This window comes from Canis aureus, chromosome 27 (genome assembly GCF_053574225.1).
Source record: "Canis aureus isolate CA01 chromosome 27, VMU_Caureus_v.1.0, whole genome shotgun sequence".
In the NCBI taxonomy this organism is placed as follows: Eukaryota; Metazoa; Chordata; class Mammalia; order Carnivora; family Canidae; genus Canis; species Canis aureus.
In genome coordinates, this window is record NC_135637.1 from 26612523 (window position 1) to 26635716 (window position 23194).

At 39.5% G+C, this 23194-nt stretch overlaps 1 protein-coding gene across 14 annotated transcripts in view; it reads left to right on the top strand.

Moving 5' to 3' along the window:
• Positions 1-1635: 1635 nt before the first annotated feature.
• Positions 1636-23194, top strand: part of MTMR3 (myotubularin related protein 3) — a 141204-nt gene continuing 119645 nt past the window's right edge. For 8 of the 14 annotated variants that reach the window (XM_077874279.1, XM_077874277.1, XM_077874276.1 and 5 more), the window contains exon 1: positions 1636-1837. The gene's annotated coding sequence lies outside the window, so the exon portion shown is untranslated. Of the gene's footprint in view, positions 1838-2035; positions 2177-23194 lie in introns of those variants that run through there. The other 6 variants (XM_077874282.1, XM_077874283.1, XM_077874284.1 and 3 more) reach the window with 3 other exon arrangements.

The following is a 23194-nucleotide window of genomic DNA, read 5'->3' on the forward strand; positions in this document are numbered from 1 at the left end:
GTAGCAGAACAAGTGGCTAGAGGGGACAAACCTGATGGGAGCTTTATTTTATCAGACAATAGGAGAAACAGGTGGGAAACTTGTGTTTTTTTGTTTGTTGGTCATTCATCTATTCTATGTACTTACTGTTTCCTCTCTCATTCGGTATAGGCTACAATCCTATAATGAAAAGGGGGAAATCAGGACAGTAAAATATAAATAAAAGTAGAAAGTTGAGGTGGGAGAGAAAACCATGCTTCTTAATATGCGCACCTGAAGGCCCAACAGTAGGCTACCACTGAGCTTTAGATTTAGCCTTGGGCTTTTGGGAAGCCAAGGTGAAAAGATACACAATTAGCTGCATAACACGAAGTAATTATCAGAAAGAAAGCATACCTGATTCTGTGGGAGTACAGCAAAGTCTTTCCTAACTTTCAACTCTAATGTAACTTTTTATTTGGGATTCTATTTCAGGTGACAATGCATGAAGTGGGCAGTACAGTCCAATGGCTGACAGCATAATTTTTGTTGTCACTTGGGTTTGAGTTTGAATTTTGATTCAGTGCATTGTAATCTGGGCTGCAGTTTCTTAATTTGAAAAGTGGAGATAATAGTATCTGCCTATTAAAGCCGTGAAGATTCAATTAGAGGAATTGTGTAACTAAATATTAGCTGTTAATCAAGAAATTTGAGGGTAGCCAGGGTGGCTCAGTCAGTTATCTGCCATCTGCTGAGGTCACGATGATCTCAGGGTCCTAGGATCCAGTCCCATCTGGGCTCCCTGTTCAGCAGGGAGTCTGCTTCTCCTCTGCCCTTCCCTCCTGCTCTCTCTCTCTCTCTCTCTCTCTCTCAAATAAATAAAATCTTAAAAAACCAAATTTGTCCACTACTCACCATGCACAGTTCCGGGTGCTGGGGATAAAGTGATGAACAAAACATGAATTTTATCTTAAAGTAGCTTTTATGTTGTAATGGAATAGAAAGACGATAAACATGAAAGATGGATAAATAATTGCAGGGAGTACTGTGGAAAAAAAAAAACCACACACAACAAATAAACAGATTTCATTTGACTGGGTCTCTTAGCCATTTTCCAGAAAAGTAAAGGGTATAATGTTGAAATGCAACTCTGAAGAGGTTAATCTGTTAGGGCCTAAAATAATTCCATTCTGGTTTGTAGAATTCGTCTGCAGGCTATTGTGGATAGGATACAATTTTTGTTTCAGTGTTTGAAAACTCAAGTTCTTCAGCCGAAGCAGTTTGAAATTGTATTCCGAGAGCCTCGAGCTCACCATACCTCTATGCGTTATATTAGATTAGTTTCATGCTCACCATAAGTATTTTACTGGTTGTGTGAGGCTTTGTCTTGCCCAGGGCTATAGGGAAGGGAAAAGTTGCCTCCCCCTGATCTTAGGACCGCCGTTGGTTTTCTCGGCCCACTTCCCACCCAGCGCCTAATCCCTTCTCCACCTGAGCTGGGGCCAGCCTTTCCCGCGGAGGGCGTTCAGCCGCCGCGCGGCCCCGCCCACCAGCTGGGGCGTGGCCGTCGGCCCGGCCCCGCCTCTGCCCCGCCAGCGCCTGCCTGCCCGCCTGCCTCCTGCTCCGCGACCGCGGACTGAGGGCCCGAGCGTGCGCGCGCGCTCCCGCTCGCGGCCCGGCTCGGCGTCGGGGGCGCGCTCTGTGTGGCCGCTGCCGCCATGTTGTTGTGGTTGTGAGAAGGCGGCGGTGGCAGCGGAGGAGCAGCCGGACGAGACGCTCCAGCGGCTCAGGCGCTGCCCCCCGCCGGCCCTGGCTGGGAGCCTAGTGGGGTGGCGGAGGAGGCCGTGCCGTGGCGAGCCTCGCCATGTCCTGCCGCCCGGTAAGAACGTCCCCCCCTCCTCCCGGGGTGAGGAGGGGCCGGAGGAGGGGCCGGCCTCGGCCGCGGCGCAGCGGCTGTCACCCTCTGAGGAGGAGGCGGCCCGCGGGGGGCTGGGGACGGCGTGGCCTGGGGAAGGGTGTCCTGGGCGGCGGCCGCGGCCGCCAGGGGGAGGCGTGGGGAGTGGGAGCGCAGCGGCTGGGCTCGGCCCCGACCCTCGGCGCGGGGGAGGCGGGGTCCCGGGCGGCCATCCCGGGGACCTGGCAGGGATGGGCCCGTGGGGAGAGGGGTGTGAAGTGCCGCCCCTGGAGCGTCCGGAGAAGTGCCCGCGCACCCCGGGAGGTGAGTGAGCACCCCCCCCGCCCCTCGCTCCCGACCGGGTCTGTGGCGAGAGGCCGGAGGTCGGGGGCCAGCAGAGCCCCCGGGGCCAGCGGTGCGGGCCCGGGACTTGTGGGAAGGAGGAGTGGCCGACTCTGCAGCAGGGCATCCTCCTGACCTGGTAGTACTTGGGTGGGAAGGATGGTTCCGAGGCGGTTAAGAGCAGGGGACGCTGGTCAAACAGCTCCGCGAAAAAGGATTTCCTAGGTGGAAATTGTGCCGCTCAGGACCCCTGCGATAATTTTGTTGCTTGTACTTTGGGCTGGAAAACTTACCTCGAAAAAATGGGGTCAATTTTATGGGCACTTTAATAAACTTCTTTGGGGCCTGATAATCTCGTTTGAGTTTTGTACTTGATGTTCAGTTAGCTGTTGATGTTCAAGTGTCTTCTCCAGTCAGAGGCCTAAATTTTCGACTGATTTAATATCTTGACACCCGCTTTGTTTATCTGACAGAGTCTAATTTTTCACAACGAAAAAAATGTGTGCACTCTTGTAGTTGAGGTTCAACTTCTTTTCTCACAATGTGGACAGTGATGCTATCGAAGGCTTGGGTTGAATTACACGAGATGATTTTTTATGTAAGACGTTTGTGATTTGTACCTGGAGAGGTGACCGGGACTTTCTCCTTTTTAGATTAAAGGCTGTTTCTGTAGAGCCAGAAGCATGGTCTGTGTTATTTTTGCTGGAAGACACAAGTAAGGTGGGTTGGTGACACGCAAAAAGTCTTCCCTTCTAGGGTCTTTGACTTGAGTGGGTGGAAGAGCTTACAGAGTGATACAGTTTTGTGTAAGCCCAGTGTAGTATACTAAACTGAATTTGGAGAGTTCTAGGATTTTAGATTGGCTGCCTATGAAGGCCTCTTTCAGCTCTAATTACTTAACTCCCTCATTTTCAGGTGACCCAGAGCAGTTCAAGTGACCAGCAGAGTGGTGCAGCCCCATTTGTAGTTAATAGCAAGTCATAGGAGAACCCATGTTTCTCAACTTGTAGGCCAAGTTCTTTAATTCAGTGGTTACCTAAATACAGTCATGAGAAATAGTATGGACTGCCTTAAATGCTGATTCCTGAGCTTCATGTAGAAGGATCTGGTGAATTAAAATCTCTAAGGGTGGGGCCTGGGAATCCATTCTTACGAAGTTCCCTGAATGATTCTGGTCAGCCAGGTCTGTGAACCTGTAAAAGTCAGCTTTAGGTCACCCTTGGTATTCCATAAGGTTCCCATTAATTATGACTTCTGAGAATGCTTTTAATTCTTTATAGAGCTTTAAGAATTTGAGAGGTAGAGAAGAAGGGGAAGCCTGAGAAATTTAAAACTGAAAATTGAGCATCTCTTAAAAAATAATGGATTTAGGTAGAGGAATTAGATTTGTTGTTAGAAGTTATTTGTGCAAGTCTTTGGGAACACATTTGATAAAATTAGATGCTGCTTGACTGGACGTATACCTAGAGATATATAAGAGGATCTAGAGGAAAGAAAAGGAGAGGGAGAGGCAAAAAGTCTACTTCTGGCTCACAAAGGGGTCCATGGTAGGTGCTTCATATCAACATTATGCTTGCTCCTAAACCATCTGACTCAGATTTCTAGTAAAGTGAGGGTAGGGTGGGTGGGTTAGCAGTCATTTGAAATGAGGGTTGTGCACCATGAAGGTTATTGTGGATTGTGAAAAGTTCTTGAAATTTGCCCCAGGCCATGAGGAGTGGTAAAGTCAGTTTTTAAATCTGTTGTAGTTCTGGTTAACACCTTCTGTGGTAAAGTGGAATGGTGAATTACCCAAGAAATACTCATGTTGCACCGGGAGTGTGGTAAGGTTTGTTGCAAGTTTAGAAGAATTGGCAGAAAATATTATAGTTATGTAGAGTAGTGAAGGAGTTTGGTAAATACCCTGTCAAACCATGAAGTAGTATTTTAGAAAAATGTATCCAGTTGTCCAGTTTGAGAGCCAGAGGCTGTTTTGTTTTCTTGGATCTCCAGTTTTCTTGGTATCTCCAGTGTCTAGCACAGTTTCCACAGCATATACTGTGCTCTCAGGTATTTTTTGAGCAAATGGGTAGTATTGAGATGTGAAGAAAAATGTGGTTGATAACTTTATTAAAAATTATTAATAAAAGATATTATAGAAGTTATTAAAAGCTACTTTAGGGGGTGCCTGGGTGGCTCAATTGGTTGAGCGTCTGACTTTGGCTCAGGTCATGATCTCATGGTCCTGGGATCAGCTCCACATAGGGGTCCCTACTCAGGAGGGAGTCTGCTTGTTCCCCTGTCCCTCTCTCTGCTTATGCTCGCATGCATGTGCATACCCTCTCTCTCAAATCAAATCTTAAAATAAAAAAGCTACTTGATACCTCGCATTGGCTTAAAGACCCCGGTAGTTTAGAAGTTTGGGATTCCTTCAAGAGGTTCTGTATTCCTAGGGGCTCTTGGTTGGCTTAGTTGGTAGAGTATGTGACTCTTGATCTCAAGGTTGTAAGTTTGAGCTCCATGTTCGATATAGAGATTATTTAAAAATAAAATCTTTACAAAATAGAGGCTTTTCTCCTAACCCCCCCCCCCCCCCACTGTCATTGTAAACTATCTCCCAGTTTTTGGGTCTTGAATGTGTCTTTTTTTGGGTGTAGTGGACCTTTTTAGTGACTTTTTGTTAGATGCAGACATGTTTAGAATGATGGGAAACTGTCAATTGGCAGGGATTCTGTGTTAATTTATTTTTTATTTTTTATTTTTTTAAAGATTTTATTTATTTATTCATGATAGTCACACAGAGAGAGACAGAGAGGCAGAGACACAGGCAGAGGGAGAAGCAGGCTCCATGCAGGGAGCCCGACGTGGGACTCGATCCCGGGTCTCCAGGATCGCGCCCCGGGCCAAAGGCAGGCGCCAAACCGCTGCGCCACCCAGGGATCCCGGATTCTGTGTTAATTGACTATGTCACTGCTGTTAGGAATGTTTCTTCTCTGGACCTGTTTTCTGATGTATAAAATTAAAGGCCTGTACTTGTTGAACTCAGGTTTCTTCAGCCTGATTCTGCATGTCTTTTTTTTTTTTTTTTTTAAGAAATATATTTTTATTTTTTTAAAGTAAGCTCTATACTCAACATGGGGCTGAACTCCCAGTCCCAAGATCAAAAGTCACGTGCTCTACTGACAGAGCCAGCCAGACGCCCCTCTGCAAATCTTCAACAATTTGTAATTATGTTATTCAGTATTCATCTTATGTAGGTAGATGCACCTTTTTAATTAAAAAAAGCCCTGAAGGGATGCCTGGGTGGCTCAGCGGTTGAAGGTCTGCCTTAGGCTCAGGGCGTGATCCCAGAGTCCTGGGATCTAGGATCAAGTTGCATGTTGGGCTCTATGCATGGAGCCTATTTCTCCCTCTGCCCATGTCTCGGCCGTCTCTCTCTGTCTCTCATAAGTAAATAAATAAAATCTTAAAAAAAAAAAAAAAAAGCCCTGAACATTTTTGGGTTCTACTCGTAGCTTATAGATTTTAGACATTGTCCAAAAGTGCTCTGGAAATTGAGTGCATGTTGCAAGTATTATGCAGAAACACATGCTTACACTGTTGTAATTCACTTAGTGTTGAAATCAAATGAATTTCACATAAGGAACTTCATAATTTAGTGTGAAGCCACAAGATTAAGAATGGTTTAGGGAAGTTTGTGTAATTTATGTGCCTAGTTGTTTCTTACAGACCACCCAATTCTGTAATTTTTTTTTTTAATTCATGAGAGACACAGAGAGAGAGGCAGAGACACAGGCAGAGGGAGACGCAGGCTCCATGCAGGGAGCCTGATCTGGGACTCGATCCTGGGTCTCTAGGATCATGCCCTGGGCTGAAGGTGGCACTAAACAGCTGAGCCACCCAGGCTGCCCCCAATTCTGTAATTTTCTATGGTGAATTTATAGTAATTTTATAATCAGTGAAACATTCACTTAAGACATAGTATGAGATCAAATCCATACTGGGTTGAACTAGAATTCCTAATAATTTTAGAGGCTACCAAAATTAACATTGCTGTTTTTAATTTTTATTTTGATACCAATATTGATAGAATGCTTTAATTTTAATTTTTAAAAATATTTTATTTATTTATTCACGAGAGACAGAGAGAGAGAGAGAGAGAGAGGCAGAGACATAGAGAAAGAAGCAGGATCCATGTAGGGAACCTGACGTGGGACTCGATCCGGGGTCTCCAGGATCACGCCCTGGGCTGAAGGCCGCTCTAGACGGCTAAACCACCCAGGCTACCCTCATTTTCATTTTTTTATCTAGAAACTAAAATATATATTTAAAAAATATATTTTAGTTTCTATATTTAAATTTTATATTTATATATAAAATGTATGTTTATTAGGTAAAATCTACACCGAATGTGAGTTTACTTGGTGTAAACTCATGATCCTAGGTATTTTTTTAAAAGATTTATTTATTTATTTATGATAGACATTGAGAGAGAGGCAGAGACACAGGAGGAGGGAGAAGCAGGCTCCATGTTGGGAGCCCGATGCCAGACTTGATCCTGGGACTCCAGGATCGCGCCCTGGGCCAAAGGCAGGCGCTAAACCGTTGAGCCACCCACGGATCCCAAGATCCTAGGTATTGAGTGGCATGCTATACTGACTGAGCCAGCCAGGTGTCCCTCATACCTAGAAACTTAATATCAACATCATGTTCATATTTATCTCAGATGTTCAAAATGAAAATTGTAGCATGAGAATGGGTAGACAGGGAAGTCCTGGGTTCAAGCTTAAGTTGTGTTCCTTGTTAGTTGTGTTATTTCTGGCAAGCCACATAATCCTTCTGAGCTTCAATTCTCTCATTAATAAAAGGAAGAATAACTATTTTTATTTCAGTTTGTCAGGGTGGCTCAAATGGAATGGTATGTATGAAAAGCAATCTAAAATGTAAGAATATGACTGTATTAGAATCCTATTTTATTTTCTTAGAAGAGTTGGCTTGTGGAGCAGTGGTAAACCTACTTCATGTTGTCAAGTGCAGAATTTACTAATGTCACTAATAAGGCAACAAAAAAGATTACTACTTCCATACTCCGTCTGGAGAAACCTTTCAGCACTTACATCCTGTCTGCCAATAGGAATAGTCACAGGGGCACCCGGCTGGGTCAGCAGAAGAGCGTGAAACTCTTAATCTTGGGGCAGTGAATTTGGGCCCCACGTTGGGTGCAGAGAGTACTTAAATATTAAAAAACAACAACAAGGAGTTGTCACAATGCAGCAGGAACTTCAGAGAGGTGTCAGGGATGTCTCACATTTTGCACTTGAAATAGATTTGCTAGATTTTACCCATTTTATCATGTTGGAGTGGTGGTAGAAGGTGGAATGTGGTGGAAGGAGGTTAGTACATTATGTGTGAAGTTTAGGGCTAAGTTTTCTAAATGCCAAGTGGCAACATCATAGGGCAAAGTTAACAGTGTGGTGATTTTAAAACATTAAAAGAGATAAATAATATCAGTATATTGCAAATGGTAAAAGTATTGATTTGAGAAGTCTCTTTTATATGCTTATGTACTGGGTTATAACATAAAATATATATTTTTTCTTGCGTGTAAAACTTTGAAGTAATTGATTAGGGATATGATATCTGGGCTTTGCAGTTAGGATGACTAAGATAGTAAGGTATAAAACGAAAAACTACAAGGAAATTGTGAAGTTGGGTTAAATTAAAGTTATTTCTGTTAAGGGTAAAATACCTCATTGCTCTGTTATAAATTGTTGATTTGATGAACCAAGGTAAGAGATAATTTTTTTTTAACTTTTTAAAAAATATTTAATTTATTTATTTATGAGAGACACACAGAGAGAGGCAGAGACACAGGCAGAGGGAGAAAGCAGACTCCCTGAGGGGAGCCCCTTGTGGGACTCGATCCCAGGACTCTGGGATCACGACCTGAGCCGAAGATGCTCAATCGCTGAACCACCCAGGCATCCCAGCAAGACATAAATATGCTAATATTCTTAAGCACTTTTTTCCCTTAAATGGACTACTTGGTAGCTACAGAGGTATTGTCTTGGTGCTCACTACTTGAAAACCCCAACTTGGATTTGTCCAGGCCTGAATCTGTTTTGTGCCGATTTGTGTCTTCACACAGTACTTAGAATGATTATTCTCTGGGTTCTGAGTTTACTTCTTCAGTAGCTAATGCTTTTAATTTTTTTCTTTTAAGATTTTATTTTGAAGTAATCTCTACACCTAATGTGGGGCTTGAACTCACAACCTGGAGATCAAGAGTTGCATGCTTTACTGACTGAGCCAGCCAGGCACCCCAGTAGCTAATGCCTTTATGGAGCTTAGTTCCAGAAGAGAACTATATAAACTCATTTAGTTCTTTAAATTATTCATTGATAAGCTGGCAAACTATAAGGAATTATTGGTATATTGATAAATCCTAACATATTTGGCAAGAATTGGTATAAAAATAAAATGGCTAATTTAAAATTAAGGTAATTGTTTTTTTTTTTTTTTTTTTTGTTCTATACCTATCATTTCTCTAGAAGATAAATCTAATTGTAAATTATGTAGACTGACTCCATAAATCACATGGGGCAAAGTAGTGTTTATAAAGAAGTTCCTGAAGTACTACAGGGCAATAAGAAAGAATTTTAACTTAGTCTGATTTTTAATTTCAAAATGAAATTGTTATTTCTTTTTTTTTTTATAAACCTTTTTTTTTTTTTTTTATGATAGTCACAGAGAGAGAGAGGCAGAGACACAGGCAGAGGGAGAAGCAGGCTCCATGCACCGGGAGCCCGATGGGATTCGATTCTGGGTCTCCAGGATCGCGCCCTGGGCCAAAGGCAGGCGCCATACCGCTGCGCCACCCAGGGATCCCGAAATTGTTATTTCTGATTGTGAAAGCTACAAGTACATACTCTGTGTGTGTGTGTGTGTGTGTGTGTGTGTGTGAACCCTACAAAAAACAAGATTGAGATTACTCAGCAGAATAGAGATAACGCATGGTCCTACTTAGATGTGATTTTTGGTATTATCCTTTTTTCTTATATATTATCTACCAAATACTTCAAAAAGAACAACTTTCCATGTCAAATTGATGTACCGTTAATGGTTATTTAGTGTTGTGATGTGGATACGTAATTTACAACAATTCTCTATTAATTGACATTTTCAATTTTTCTCTTAAAACAGTGCTGTCCTGAACTCCTTTGGACTTTTTAAAGATTTTATTTTTTCATTCATGAGAGACAGAGAGGCAGAGACATAGGCAGAGGGAGAAGCTCCCTGTGGAGAGCCTGCTGGAGAACTTGATCTCAGGACCCCGGGATCACGACCTTGAGCCAAAGGCAGATGCTCAACCACTGAGCCACCCAGGCATCCAGAGTTTTAAATTTGAACATACTCAAGATATCCTGTAGAAGAAATGTCTATTTTAAAGTCTCTCCAACAGGGGTGCCTGGGTAGCGCATTCCATTGAGTGTTGAACTCTTGGTTTGGGCTCAGGTCATCATCTCAGGATGGTGAGATCCAGCCCCGCATCTGGCTCTGTGCTTGGCTCTGGGTCTGTTTGAGATTCTCTTTCCCTCTCCCTGCCCCTTGATATTTGTGCTCTCTCTCCTGTGTTTTCTGTCTCTCTCTAAAATGGATAAATAAATCTTTAGGGACGCCTGGGTGGCTCAGTGGTTGAGCGTTTGCCTTCGGCGCAGGTTGTGATCCCAGAGTTCTCAGAATTTAGTTCCACATCTGGCTCCCTGCAAGGAGCCTGCTTCTCCCTCTGCCTATATCTCTGTGTCTTTCATGAATAAATAAGTAAAATCTTTAAAAATAAAAGCACTTGAGTGGCTCAGTCTGTAAAGTGTCTGCCTTTGGCTCAGATCATGATCTCAGGGTCCTGAGATCCAGCCCTATAGCAGGCTCCCTGCTCAGTGGGGAGTTGGCCTCTCCCTCTGTCCCTCCCTCTGCTCATTATTGCTCGCTATCTAAAAAAAATAAATCTTAAAAAAAAAGTCCCACAAACAACATATTAGTGTTCAGGTCTACATGGTCTTGCTAGTGATTTATTATTTTTTGTTGATGGGACTTTAAAATAATTTGGGAATAGTTTTCCTTTTTTCAGCATCAGGTCTTAGCTTCTACAGTTTAACTGGAAGTGGCGGTAAAAATGAGAGTGCGGTGATAATACATTAAGCTAGTGGTTTCTAAAATTTTTGATCATCTCAGTGGTAAAAAAGTTTTAGCATTAATCCTCACTCTTAAATATTTAATTTACAAACAATATAGTAACTAGTTATTATGTACCTTATATAAACAAAGAAATTTAACAAGGATGAGAATTAAAAATAAAGTTCAAATAGTTTTCTTCTTTACCCCATTGGAGCATTTTGAGTGCTTCCTGAGGTATATTTTACTTTGGATATCTCTGCTTTAGACTTGTAAGATTTAATGTTGGGCCATTATTTATAATTATTTTGGGGCATTTCCCCTGGTTCTGTAAATGGTCCAGTCTAGTTGGATTATGATGGTCTATAAAGTGTGCCATGCTTTTGGGAGTCCTATCTGCAAAAAGGCAAACATATAAACCTTGTTCAAAGTGTCAGTTTGATACCGTTTGTTATCATTGAGGTGGCTGAATTTGAAAAGGAAAAAATTATGGGATAGGAAACAGTGTAGTCTGTTTCTCTTAGAAACTATGTAAGTAATCTATTTCTCTTAAAATAGAGATTTCTCTGTTCTTGCTTAGATATGATACTGTGTAGAATATATTTTAATAAGTCTGTGCTTTATGGAAAGTGGTTTGGTTATAACATCCCTGCTTTCTAAGAGCCTGGAGACTGAGGGAAGGGATGAATAATTGCTACTTACTTTCCTTTGCTTGCAGAGTACCACAATTAACCTGTCATTCTAACTCCATTTGGAAGAGCCTGAATCTCTAACTTTTAAAAAATGCTTTATTGGGCTGAAACTTTCCATGATGAATCTTAGATTAAAAAGTAACTTTTTAAATTAAGTTTGAATACATTGCTTTTGATTTATTCCTGCCCCCACCCCTCACCGTAAATTATGAAATCAGGAAATGGTGCTTTTTGTATTAGAAAGATGGGTCTCTTTCTCTTCCCATCCTGGGGAACTTAATTTCAGTTATTTCATATGGTTCATTGTCAGAGACAGATAATACTGAGGTCTTCGAGATTATGAAAGATCTATTTGTGATTATTATTTTTGTCAGTTAAAAGAAATGAGATAATTTATGTTGAAGGTGGTTGCTGTGTACAGTGTTTTCTTTTTACCTTACATAGCATGATTTATAATGTGATTTTACGTATATCTTCTTAAACCCTCAAGGATTTGAGAGCATATTTTTTTCTTAAGATTTAATTATTTATTCATGAGAGACACACAGAGGCAGAGACACAGGCAGAGAGAGAAGCAAGCTCCATGCAGGGAGCCCGATGTGGGACTCGATCCCGGGTCTCCAGGATTATGCTCTGGGCTGAAGGCAGATGCCTAGCCAGTGAGCCACGCAGGCATCCCTTGAGAGCATAATTTAATGAGTGGTGTGATTTCTGTTCTTTTGAGGCTACATGTCTAGTGTTAGATACCATATTTAGAGAGGTGCCTAAGCCCTGCAGAAGGTAGGTACTGATGGCTGTTCTCCCTTACTTCCCAGCACTTATGTACTACCTGGTACAGAGTAAGGTATCAATATCCCTGGACTGTTTAAAACTCTTACATATTTATTTACGCATATAATAAATAAGTTATAGTGTTGTAAAACTAATAGTTACATTTTTTCTGTAGTTACATTGTTCTTTCATCTGATGTGCACAGAGAATATTTTTTGTGGGAGAGATCATTAATTTTACATCAGCCTTTCAGATTTAAAAAAAAATTTTTTTTCACGCTTTCAGTTATTTTACCTTCTCCTAAGGGTAATTTTAAGGAAACAAACAAAAAATCAGTCTTGATTTAATTCCTTTTACTACATATGTTTCTCCTACTGCCAAGATAGGTGTGTGTGTGTGTGTGTGTGTGAGAGAGAGAGAGATGTAGTAGGCTGCTACTTAAGAAGGAAACATTAGTTTTTGGGTATACAATGGTTCTTGAAATACAGACTCTGGTTGCCATGGGGTGAATGAAAAGGAGCACGTAAGAGTTCTCTCATTTGTCTCCTTCTCTCCAGTTCCATGTGTACATACATGGTTTTGCCTTAGAAAACACTGAGGAAAATTGGTCTTCAAAAGAACTAGTATTGTTCTTTTTCTGCTGTACTTAAAATCCTGTTTAGTAAGTGAACTAATAAACTTTTATGAAAGAGACCCTAGAAAGACAGGAATAGAAATATTAATAATGATTGATTTCTGGCTGGTGGAATAGTGTAACTTTTCTGCTTCGTATTCTTCTGTAGTTTTCCAATTTTGTATGAGCATGCATTACTCTTATTAGGAAAAATTGCTATTTTAGAGTACATTTTGATGTCTTTAGTTTTCATTGGGTGTCTTAGGAGCGTTTAAGTCATAGTCATCACTGGATAGTTAAGTGGCTCCCGTTCTAAGCAGAGTGGCAGTTGTAGGAAGTGGTAGGGGAGAAATGGTGCAAGCAAGGTAATTTGAACTTTCTCATTGTAAACTCCACTGAGACTGAGCTTTGATCATATTTAAACACCAGAAGACCTCCATCTAATTTTCTTCTTCCTGATGAGCTGATTGAGAATTATGACTGATGCCTTGAAAAGAAAAATCAGATTCTGTGAACTCTAAACACTTTTTCTCGGCCTGAATTTCCCAATTCTCCTGCTGACTTGCCATGTGGACTTGAGTAAGTTCTATAGCTGTGTGTGTATTTTAAATATCAAGTGGGATTACAGCATTCAGAGGTGATAGGCTTTTATACATGTAATTTGAATTGGAGGATATTTAGATAAAAATTATGACAGTATAGTCTCATTGGGGTTTGGTGTTAAATTACGGCTGGGAGTTGAGCCACTGTAATTTATGTACTAATCTGGTGATATTTTAGGAAGATCTATGCAATGTATCTTTTAGAGTTTAAGTGATTAGATAGAGCCTGTCAGTTTGTGGTTTTTTCCCCCCTGCACATTAAATTTTGTATTTCTAGGGTAAGGCATTTGTAATTATCTACCCTTTATATGTATATATTTTAAGAATAAGTTTAAAGTTGAAGAGCAATCAAGGTAATAAATGTAAGTACTATAAGTTTATGGGGATTTTTACTTAGAAGTTTTATAGTAAAGAATATCAAGCTTGTGAAAAGAAAATACCCTATAGAAGTCTACAAAGCCCCTTCTCTTTTCCTAAATTCCATACCATGTTTCCTTTTTTAAAAGTAAAATTTAGATATTTCAAAAATTCAGAAAAATATAGAGAATAATTTAACAAATGTCATGTACTTAATAGATGTTGATTTAGATTTAATATATGTTGACATTGTTAGATTTCCTGAAAGGTACGTTTATGTTTGTTTTTAAAACTTAAATATTATACAACTGGAGTCCCTTTTGCTCTTCTCCTAGATCCTGCTTCCATTACTCAGAGGTTACTTATCTTAGCCCATGCTCTTATGATCTTCCTGTAGATGTACTTACCTTGTAGTATTACGTGTTTCAGATACATGTGGTACATAAGTATATATATATTGCAGTTTGAAAAGCTTGAAATTTATCTGAATCAATATATATGTATTTACTTCATTTGCTTTAATAGTTATATAGTATTTGTTTGTGTGAACAGAAAAATTTGAGTCCCCTATTTATAGATAGTTGTTTTCAAATAATATATAAATTTAAACATTTCCCTCTAATAGGATCAAACTGTACAGGGTGATCTACAATTTGCTTTTTTCCTCACAATAATGGTGTATTACATCTTACCCTATCACAAAATGTGGATATACCCATTTTTAAGGACTGTATAGTTAAATTTTTTTTCTTTTTAAGTTTAAGTAATCTCTGTACCCAGTATGGGGCTCAAGGTTATGACCCTAAGATCAAGAGTCAAATGCTGCACCAACTGAGCCAGCCCCCTATGTAGTTTTTTTTTTTTTTTAAACTTGAGAGACACTACACTTATTCTAGTCCCTTACTAATTGGCATCTAGGGATTTTTTTTTTTTTTTTTGGCCTTTTCTATGATCCTCAAAAGTGCTGTCTATAATGGATAGTTTTCTACTTTATACTTTTGAACAATGGTAGGATTACTTCTACCGAAACAGTTCCGCATGGGATGCCTGAGTGGCTCAGTGGTTGAGCATCTGCCTTTGGCTCAGGTCGTGATCCTGGGATCGAGTCCCCCATAAGGCTCCCTGCTCCTCTGCCTTTCTCTCTGTGTCTCTCATGAATACATAAATAAAATCTTAAAAAAAAAAAAAAAAAGTTCTGCAAAATGAACTCTTGGGGAATAGAATTTCATGAAATATAGATGCTTTTATATTAAAGCTAAACCAATATGTAGTATTTGTAACTTTCTTATTCCTGGTCTGTTCATTTAGGTTTGTTCAAAATGGGTGTTATGTATGAGATCCTAAGATGGATAGTTTCCTAATATATAAACTTTTTTTTTCTTTTTTTTTTTTTTATTTTCTTTTTTTTTTAATTTATGATAGTCACACACAGAGAGAGAGAGAGAGAGAGAGAGGCAGAGACACAGGCAGAGGGAGAAGCAGGCTCCATGCACCGGGAGCCCGATGTGGGATTCGATCCCGGGTCTCCAGGATCGCCCCCTGGGCCAAAGGCAGGCGCCAAACCGCTGCGCCACCCAGGGATCCCCCATATATAAACTTTTTAAAAAAGATTTTATTTGACAGAATGAGAAAGAGAGAACACGCGCACACAAGCATGTGGAGCGGCAGGCAGAGGGAGAGAGAGAAGCAGGCTCCTTGTTGAGCAGAGAGCCTGATATAGGGCTCTATCCCAGGACCCTGGGATCATGACCTGAGCTGAAGGTAATGTTTCACTGACTGAGCCACCCAGGCACTCTTAGTATCCTAATAGAGAAACGAATATATTGGCATGGTAGAGGGGAGCCTGGCCAGCTCAATATGTAGAGTATGCGACTCTTGATCTCAGAGTTGTGAGTTCGAATCATATATGGGGCATAGAGCCTACTTAAAAAATTGTAAAGTAGACTTGAGGAAGAGTCACAGCTTTATATAAGTAAGGCACATAAATCAATGTTTGGGGAATGGTTTTGGTTTTGTAAGCTAGGACAGAATAGAAGATAGAGGATTCAAAGACAAGTTTCTAAAGTATGTTGGCTACAGATTGTTGAAATCAAATCATTAAGGTGTTTGAATATTCTTTTACTCCAAGCCCTTTTGGGCTTTTGAGATCAAAGGCAATTTTGAGAAAGATGTGTCTGGTGGTAGTTGAATAATTGGGAGCAGGAGAAGATTGGAAAATAGTGAAGAATCTGTACTGTATACACAGTTAGTTAATAAGGACCTGAATTAAGGTGGTGGCCAGGTGGTAATTCAGGTGGCTAGATTAAGGTAGAAGATTGCTAGTTGACACCATAAAGGAAGTAGAAAAACATTTGTGAACTAGTTGAATTGGAGGTAAGCAGCAGTGATTCAAGGTTGATGGGTTTTGGGCCTTGGTGAATAGTGATAGTACAGAAATGTGGAATTGGGAGGAGGAGCTGGTTTTGGAAAAGGACTAAAATGAAATCTTCCACACATTTAACATTGAGGTCAGGGGATATACAGGTAAAAATGTCCTGCAGGAGCTTGGAGATAGAGAATTTAAGCTGGTAAGAAAGGTAGGTAGGCTCATCTGGATGAGATCTTGAATCTAGAAGAGCCAGAGATTAAATATCACATTTGGGGGGGTATGAGAAGAAAAAATGAAAACTGTTAAAATTAGGTTAATGAGGCATAGTGGAAGCAGAGGAGAAGAGAGGATTTCCAAATTAAGTGATAATCAGTTAAGTTTCAGTGAAATGAGGGAAGATAAAGGCTGAGGAAATAATTGGATATGGTGATCCATGCTAATCATTGATTATCATTTTCTTAGATTAATTTTAGCATAGTAAAGGGCTAGAGATGAGTGAGAGATGAGATTGCATATATAGAACAAGTGATGATGGTCATTAGAACTTCCTCTGATGATCCTTCTGACGTTCGATATCTGCACTGTCCAGTACATAATGAGCATTCGAAATTTGGCTAGTTTGACCAAGGAACTAAATTAAAAAAAAATTAAGTTAATTTAAATTTCCTTTTTTAAACTGAAGTATAGTTGACAAATTAGATAGCCATAAATGGCTAGTGGCTGTCATGTTGATAGCACAGATTATGAACTCAGTGAAACAGATATAGATTAAGCAGTAGGAAGAGATCTCAGGATAAAACAGATACATTTAGTTATCTAAACATTTTGTTGCAGTGCTATCAAAACAGTGTCAGAATTAGACATTCTAGTACAAACCAGATTTTTACATTTTAATTTTTTGTGTTCAGTGTTGGTAATAATTGATAACTCTTTTCAATGTATAAAAGCGACATTAAAGAATGTAATTTTAAGATCGTTATGACCTGAAATCTCTTCAGGATTTTTTTTCCTGTCTTAAAAAAAGTTGCAGTTCAAATTTTACTGGTCAAAGAATAATGTTTATTGAGACATTTTGGGTCTCTGTTATCTCCAACTAAAAGTAACTGAAAATGTCTATCTTAGAAATTTCATTGGGGACTTTAACTATATAGAGCAAATTGATGGTTGATAACCCCCTGATAGAGGTGGTGGGTGGGGGAATAGATGAAATAGGTGGTGGGTTTTAAAGAGTGCACTTGAAATAAAAACTTAATTCAGTTTTCAAGCAAAAAAAAAAAAAAAAAAAAGAAATCTCGTTGGGTAAAGAAGGAATACCACTTATACTTGACTTTAATTTTCTTATTTTTTAAAGATCTTATTATTCATGAGAGACACAGAGACCTAGGCAGAGGAGAAGCAGGCTCCCTGCAGGGTGCCTAATGCAAGACTTAATCCCAGGACCCAAGGGATCACAACCTGGGCCAAAGGCGGACGCTCAACCAGTGAGCCACACAGATGCCCCTATACTTGACTGAGCCACCCAGGCACCCTTTACCTTTTTCAGTTATGGTATAAAACACACAGAGGAGGGATCCCTGGGTGGCGCAGCGGTTTGGCGCCTGCCTTTGGCCCAGGGCGCGATCCTGGAGACCCGGGATCGAATCCCACGTCGGGCTCCTGGTGCATGGAGCCTGCTTCTCCCTCTGCCTGTGTCTCTGCCTCTCTCTCTCTCTCTCTCTCTCTCTCTCTGTGACTATCATAAATAAATAAAAAATTAAAAAAAAAAAAAAAAAACACACAGAGGAGTGAACAAACAAGTGTATAGCTTAATGGATTTTTAAAATGAATTAAAATGTTTAAAATGAATTTAAAATTTTTTTTTATGTCATATTTATATTTATCAGAAGGGAAGGAGTTGATGGAGGGCTAAAATATTTGGAGAGAACAAAGTTTTGAGAAATTTCACAGCAGCAGATCCTTGTCTTGGTTCTGCCTTCATCTTACTGTCTCTTTTGGGCAACTCATTTAATTTATTTGGGCCTCAGATTTTTCTGTATAACAGATGTAATACTTTTTTTTTTTAATTTTTTATTTATTTATGATAGTCACAGAGAGAGAGAGAGAGGCAGAGACACAGGCAGAGGGAGAAGCAGGCTCCATGCACCGGGAGCCCGATGTGGGATTCGATCCCGGGTCTCCAGGATCGTGCCCTGGGCCAAAGGCAGGCGCTAAACCGCTGCGCCACCCAGGGATCCCTATTTTTTTTAAGATTTATTTATTTATTCATGAGAGACACAGAGAGGCAGGACATAGAAGAGAGGCAGAGGGAGAAGCAGGCTACCTGTAGTGAGCCCGACGCAGGACTCAATCCCAGAACTAGGATCATTCCCTGAGCGGAAGGCAGAAGAGAAGCTCAACCGATGAGCCACTCAGGTGTCCCTAACAGGCATAATACTTAACATTATTTGCAAGTTGACTTGGTGCAGTTCAGGCAAAATTATAGGAACATAGAATAGTATAACTACACAGATGTTTGGGGCATTGTATTTAGGTTTGTTACCTTACAAGGCAGAATTGTGATATACAAAGGTAAAATGACTTATCTAAGGACACACAGCAGGTGATTATCATTCATTTATGTTAGCTTGAAACTTGCTGAGGCTTACTTAAGTATCTTAGGCACTGTTCTAAATGGTTACATGTATATCAATTCATTTAATTGTCTAGAATTATTCCCAGATGCAGGTATAATTATTCTTATTTTACTGATGAGAAAATTGAGGCAAGATTAGGTTAAATAACTTGCCCGAGTAGTTGAGTTGTTAAGCCTGAGTTTTTTTTTTTTTTAAGATTTTTATTCATTTATTCATGAGAGAGACAGAGAGAGAGGCTAAGACACAGGCAGAGGGAGAAGCAGGATCCATGTAGGAGCCTGACGTGGGTAGGATCACACCCTGAGCCAAAGGCAGATGCTCAACCTCTGAGCCACCCAGGCATCCCATTGTTGAGCCTGAGTTCTTAGCCATTTTGTTGTACTGCCTAGTTAGGTGAAAGCACTTAAATATTTTAGGCAAATGTTAAGATCTTACAGTAATCTCTTGCAGGTAATTTGAAACGAAATTTTGTTTTTTTGAACCAAAATTAGGAGAGGAAACTCATTTGTTGTGACCATCATTCTGGAAAAGATTGATATGTGTGTATCTTTGATGTTAATATTTATTGCTTGGGTTTTATTCCCTCCTTGACAAAAAAGCTTTAACACTACTAGGATGTAAATGGTAGGTAGTTTTCTTAAGAGTGTGTGTGTATGTGTATAAAAACTCTACCCCCATCGCGTTGGGCTTGAACTCACCATCCCAAGTTGAAGAGTCAGCATTTTTTTTTTTTTTTTGGAAGAGTCAACATTCTCTACCGACTGAGCCAGCCAGGCACCCTTATAAAACACACACACACATATATATATATATATATATATATATATATATATATATATATATATTTAATTCTAAGGGAGTTTATAGCTACAGATATTGTTTCAATTTCTAGGCAAAAATATTGATGGAAGGGATTTTTCAAACTGGAAGCAGATATAGCAAGGTTTAGTGTACTTGCTTTGGTTGTTTAAGCAGCATCTGGTCCTGTTTTCAAAGGAGTAATTAAGATTCTATCATCTCTATGTTTTAGAAAAATTTTACAACTAAGGTGTAATTTACATAGAATAAAACGAAAACATGCCCTTTGAGTACAGTTCTGCAAGTTTTGTAAACACATATGATCACAGTGATGGAGATACAGAATAGTCCATCACCTCAAAAAAATTTTCTTGTGGCCATTTCTAGTCCATCTGTTCCCCTACTTCCAGTCTCTGACAAGTACTGATCTGTTTTGTCATTATAGTTTTGTCTTTTCAAAGAATTCCATATAGCGGCACCTGAGTGGCTCAGATGATTTAGTGTTTGCCTTTGGCTCAGGTTGCCTTCAGATTTCCCCGTCCTGGGATTGAGCCCTGCATTGGGCTCCCTGCTCAATGGGGAGTCTGTTTCTCCTTCTCCCTTTGCCTCTCTCTCTGCTTGTGGTTTCTCTGTCTGTCTCTCTCTCTCAAATGAATAAATTAAAAATCTAAAAAAAGAATTCTGTATAAATGGAATCCATACTGGAATGCAGTATGTAGCTTTTTGAGACTGGCTTCTTTTAATACAGGGCACTTTGACATATTCGTATTTTGTGTATGAGTAATTTTTATTGCTGAGCTGCATTTCATTGTATGGGTGTACCAAAGTTTATTCATTACTCATTTGGATTGTTACCAGTTTTTGGTGACCACAAAAAACTGCTATAAAAGCATTTGCATACACATGCACACATATATGCCCATTTTTTTTTTTTTAAGATTTCATTTTTAAGTAATCTTTATACCCAATGTGGGGCTCAAATTTAAAACCCCAAGATCAAGAGTCATATACTCCACTGACTAAGCCAGCAAAGTGCCCCATGCCCATGTGTTCTTTTTTTTTTAGGTGGGGAGGGGCTGAGGAAGAGGGAGTGAGAGAATATTAAGCAGACTCCACATCCAGTGCAGAGTGCAAAGCAGGTCTCCATCTCACAACCCTGAGATGATGACCTGAGCCAAAATTAAGAGTTGGACTGAGTCACCCAGGCACTCTATCCCATGTATTTAATTTTAATGGTTTAAAAAAAAAATTGCCAGAACTTTTGTAACTTTACCCTGGAACCTGAAGAAGCTTATAATTTTTGCAGAACATTGTAAATTGCTAAACTTCATCCCCAAGAAAGCCCACTCTGGAATGAGAATTGTTATATAAATAATCTTGTAAATATATATTATATATTTATATTGTTATATAAATAATCTTGTAAAAAATCATTAGATTTTTCTTTAAGGAAGTAGGCAGACATACTTAGTGGGTAAATTTACTTCTATATTATAAATTTACTTATAAAACTCCTTATTGCATTATTTCATATTTTGTGGTCTTGAATTGTGAATCCTTGACTTTGTTTTTTTTGTTCCTCTAAGTAGCAGAATGGTTACGAATTGGTTATGAAAAGTTTATAAGTAGAACATGTTTGCTAGAGTTCCTACTCCATCTCCTCCCCTCTCCCAAGATGACTGGAAGTAGTAATATTGATAGTTATGGTTTCATGTGAACAAGATAGAAAACTTATATTTTGTGGCTTATGGTTGATTAGTTTCTTGAATTAAATTATTCTCTTTGTTACTAAGTAGTGAACTTTCTTTTCCTTGCAATATGAGACCAAAAGAGAGATGGGACCTTTTTACCTCAGAATAGAGATTATAGGCAATTTTTGGAAGTTAATGTTTTGAGCTTTCAATTCTGACCCTGCAGAGGACTTAATTTTGCTGTTATTTGTGAGGTAGGCAGGACAAACTGTATTGTTACACTTTACAAGTGAATAAATTGTGCTTCATAGCTGTCAGGATTTGTCTGAAATTGCACTGCTAGTGAATAGTTGAACTAAACTCCGATCTTCCAACATCAAGCTGGATGCTCTTTGCACTGTTGCAGTTTAGCATGGTGAATGGTGAATAAGAGCTCAGGCTTGAGTTTGTTTTTTTTTTTTTTTTCAGGCTTGAGTTTGAATTGTGGTGCCACCACTAGTACCTCTCTTTGATCTTAGGCAAATTCCTTTTTTGTGCCTCAAATTTCTCAATTTTAAAATGAGGACACTGATACTTGGTGCTTTTATGAGGATTTAGCAAGTGCTTATAACCATAGCTAGTCAATAGTAAGAATTCTATATATGCTAGTTGCAATTGTTGCTACTGTTACTATAGCAGTAACAATACTGCCTCTTTTCACAGGGTTCAGTGTTAGAGTTGAAAGAGGATAAATGTAAGACAAAGATAGATGATAGATTTAGATAGAGCGCAGAAGAATAAGTAGCATGGGCAATTAATTTTGACAGAAATATGGGGAGTGTTGCAGTGTGTCTTGCTTTAAGCACAGAAACAATTGGACATTAAGTACAAATAGGTTAGTTAGGCAGTTAGAGCTGTAGGACAGGGCTGGGGAGGACTATCAGTGCTGGAGGTAAATTTTTTAATCACCATCACAAATGATGTATGGGAAATTTATTTTGCACTAAGATTGATTGATTGATTTCTATTTATTTATTTATTTATTTATTCATAAGAATACACAGAGAGGAGAGAGAGGCAGAGATACAGGCAGAGGGCTCCATGCAGGGAGCCCGACGTGGGACTCAATCACCGGTCCCCAGGATCAGGCCCTCAGCGGAAGGCGGTGCTAAACTGCTGGGCCACCTGGGCTGCCCTGCACTAAGATTTAAACAACACCAAGTTGTTGTCTGTCCTCCATTACATATGGTTCTTAGAGCTTTGTTACATAAGCAGTAGGAAGCTTACCATACATTTTCCATTTTTAGTGGTTACATAGGATAATACAGATATTCAACATGTATCCTAGTATAAAAGGGAAATACATCTCCTTAAAATAATAATTAGTGAATATTTCTTGAGATCTTTTACCATGTATGTAAAAATCTTAACGGGTAGGGAATTCTGAAGTGTAAATTACAGGATTATGCCTTTTGTTGCTTGGGTCCTTGTATGTAGATAAGATACTTCCTTGGTATAAGGTAATGTTCTTTCAAGCATTCTAGGTTGTATGAATTTACTACATTGGGAGGGGATATCTTGCCTTTACTCTAATAATGCTATATAAATTATATATTTTATATATTAGTGTTTTTGAATTTGCAATTATTATTTTTTAAAGATTTATTTATTTATTTATTTATTAAAATTTTTATTTATTTATGATAGTCACACAGAGCACACACAGAGAGAGAGAGGCAGAGACATAGGCAGAGGGAGAAGCAGGCTCCGTGCATCGGGAGCCCGATGTGGGATTCGATCCCGGGTCTCCAGGATCGCGCCCTGGGTCAAAGGCAGGCGCCAAACCGCTGCGCCACCCAGGGTTCCCTAAAGATTTATTTAGAGGGAGTGCAGGGGGAGAAGAGTAGAAGGGGATAGGAGGAGAATACCAAACAGACTCTGCGCTGGGCACAGAGCCCAACTTAGGGGTTGATCCCAGGACTGAGATCACAGATTGAGTGAAACCAAGAGACTAATGCTCAGTTGTCTACGCTATCTGGGCACCCCTGATTTTGCAATTATTATTGTATACTTAGATCTTTTCTCCTGTGGATATTAAGGCAACTTTTATGGTTTTTTTATGGGTGCATGTTTTAAATTTATACACTAAAATTCTGCATGAGTGTGTTTTAAAATGATAAGTCTCTTAAACTTGTGAATCTGTATATATTAGCTTTTTTTTTTTAAAAGAATCATTATGTATCCTTTTACTGACAAACTTGAAAGGAGTTCTGGGCATCTTACAAGTAGATTCATTCTGAACATTCGCTCTCATGTCAGTTTTTAAAGTTCATAGGAAAAATTTT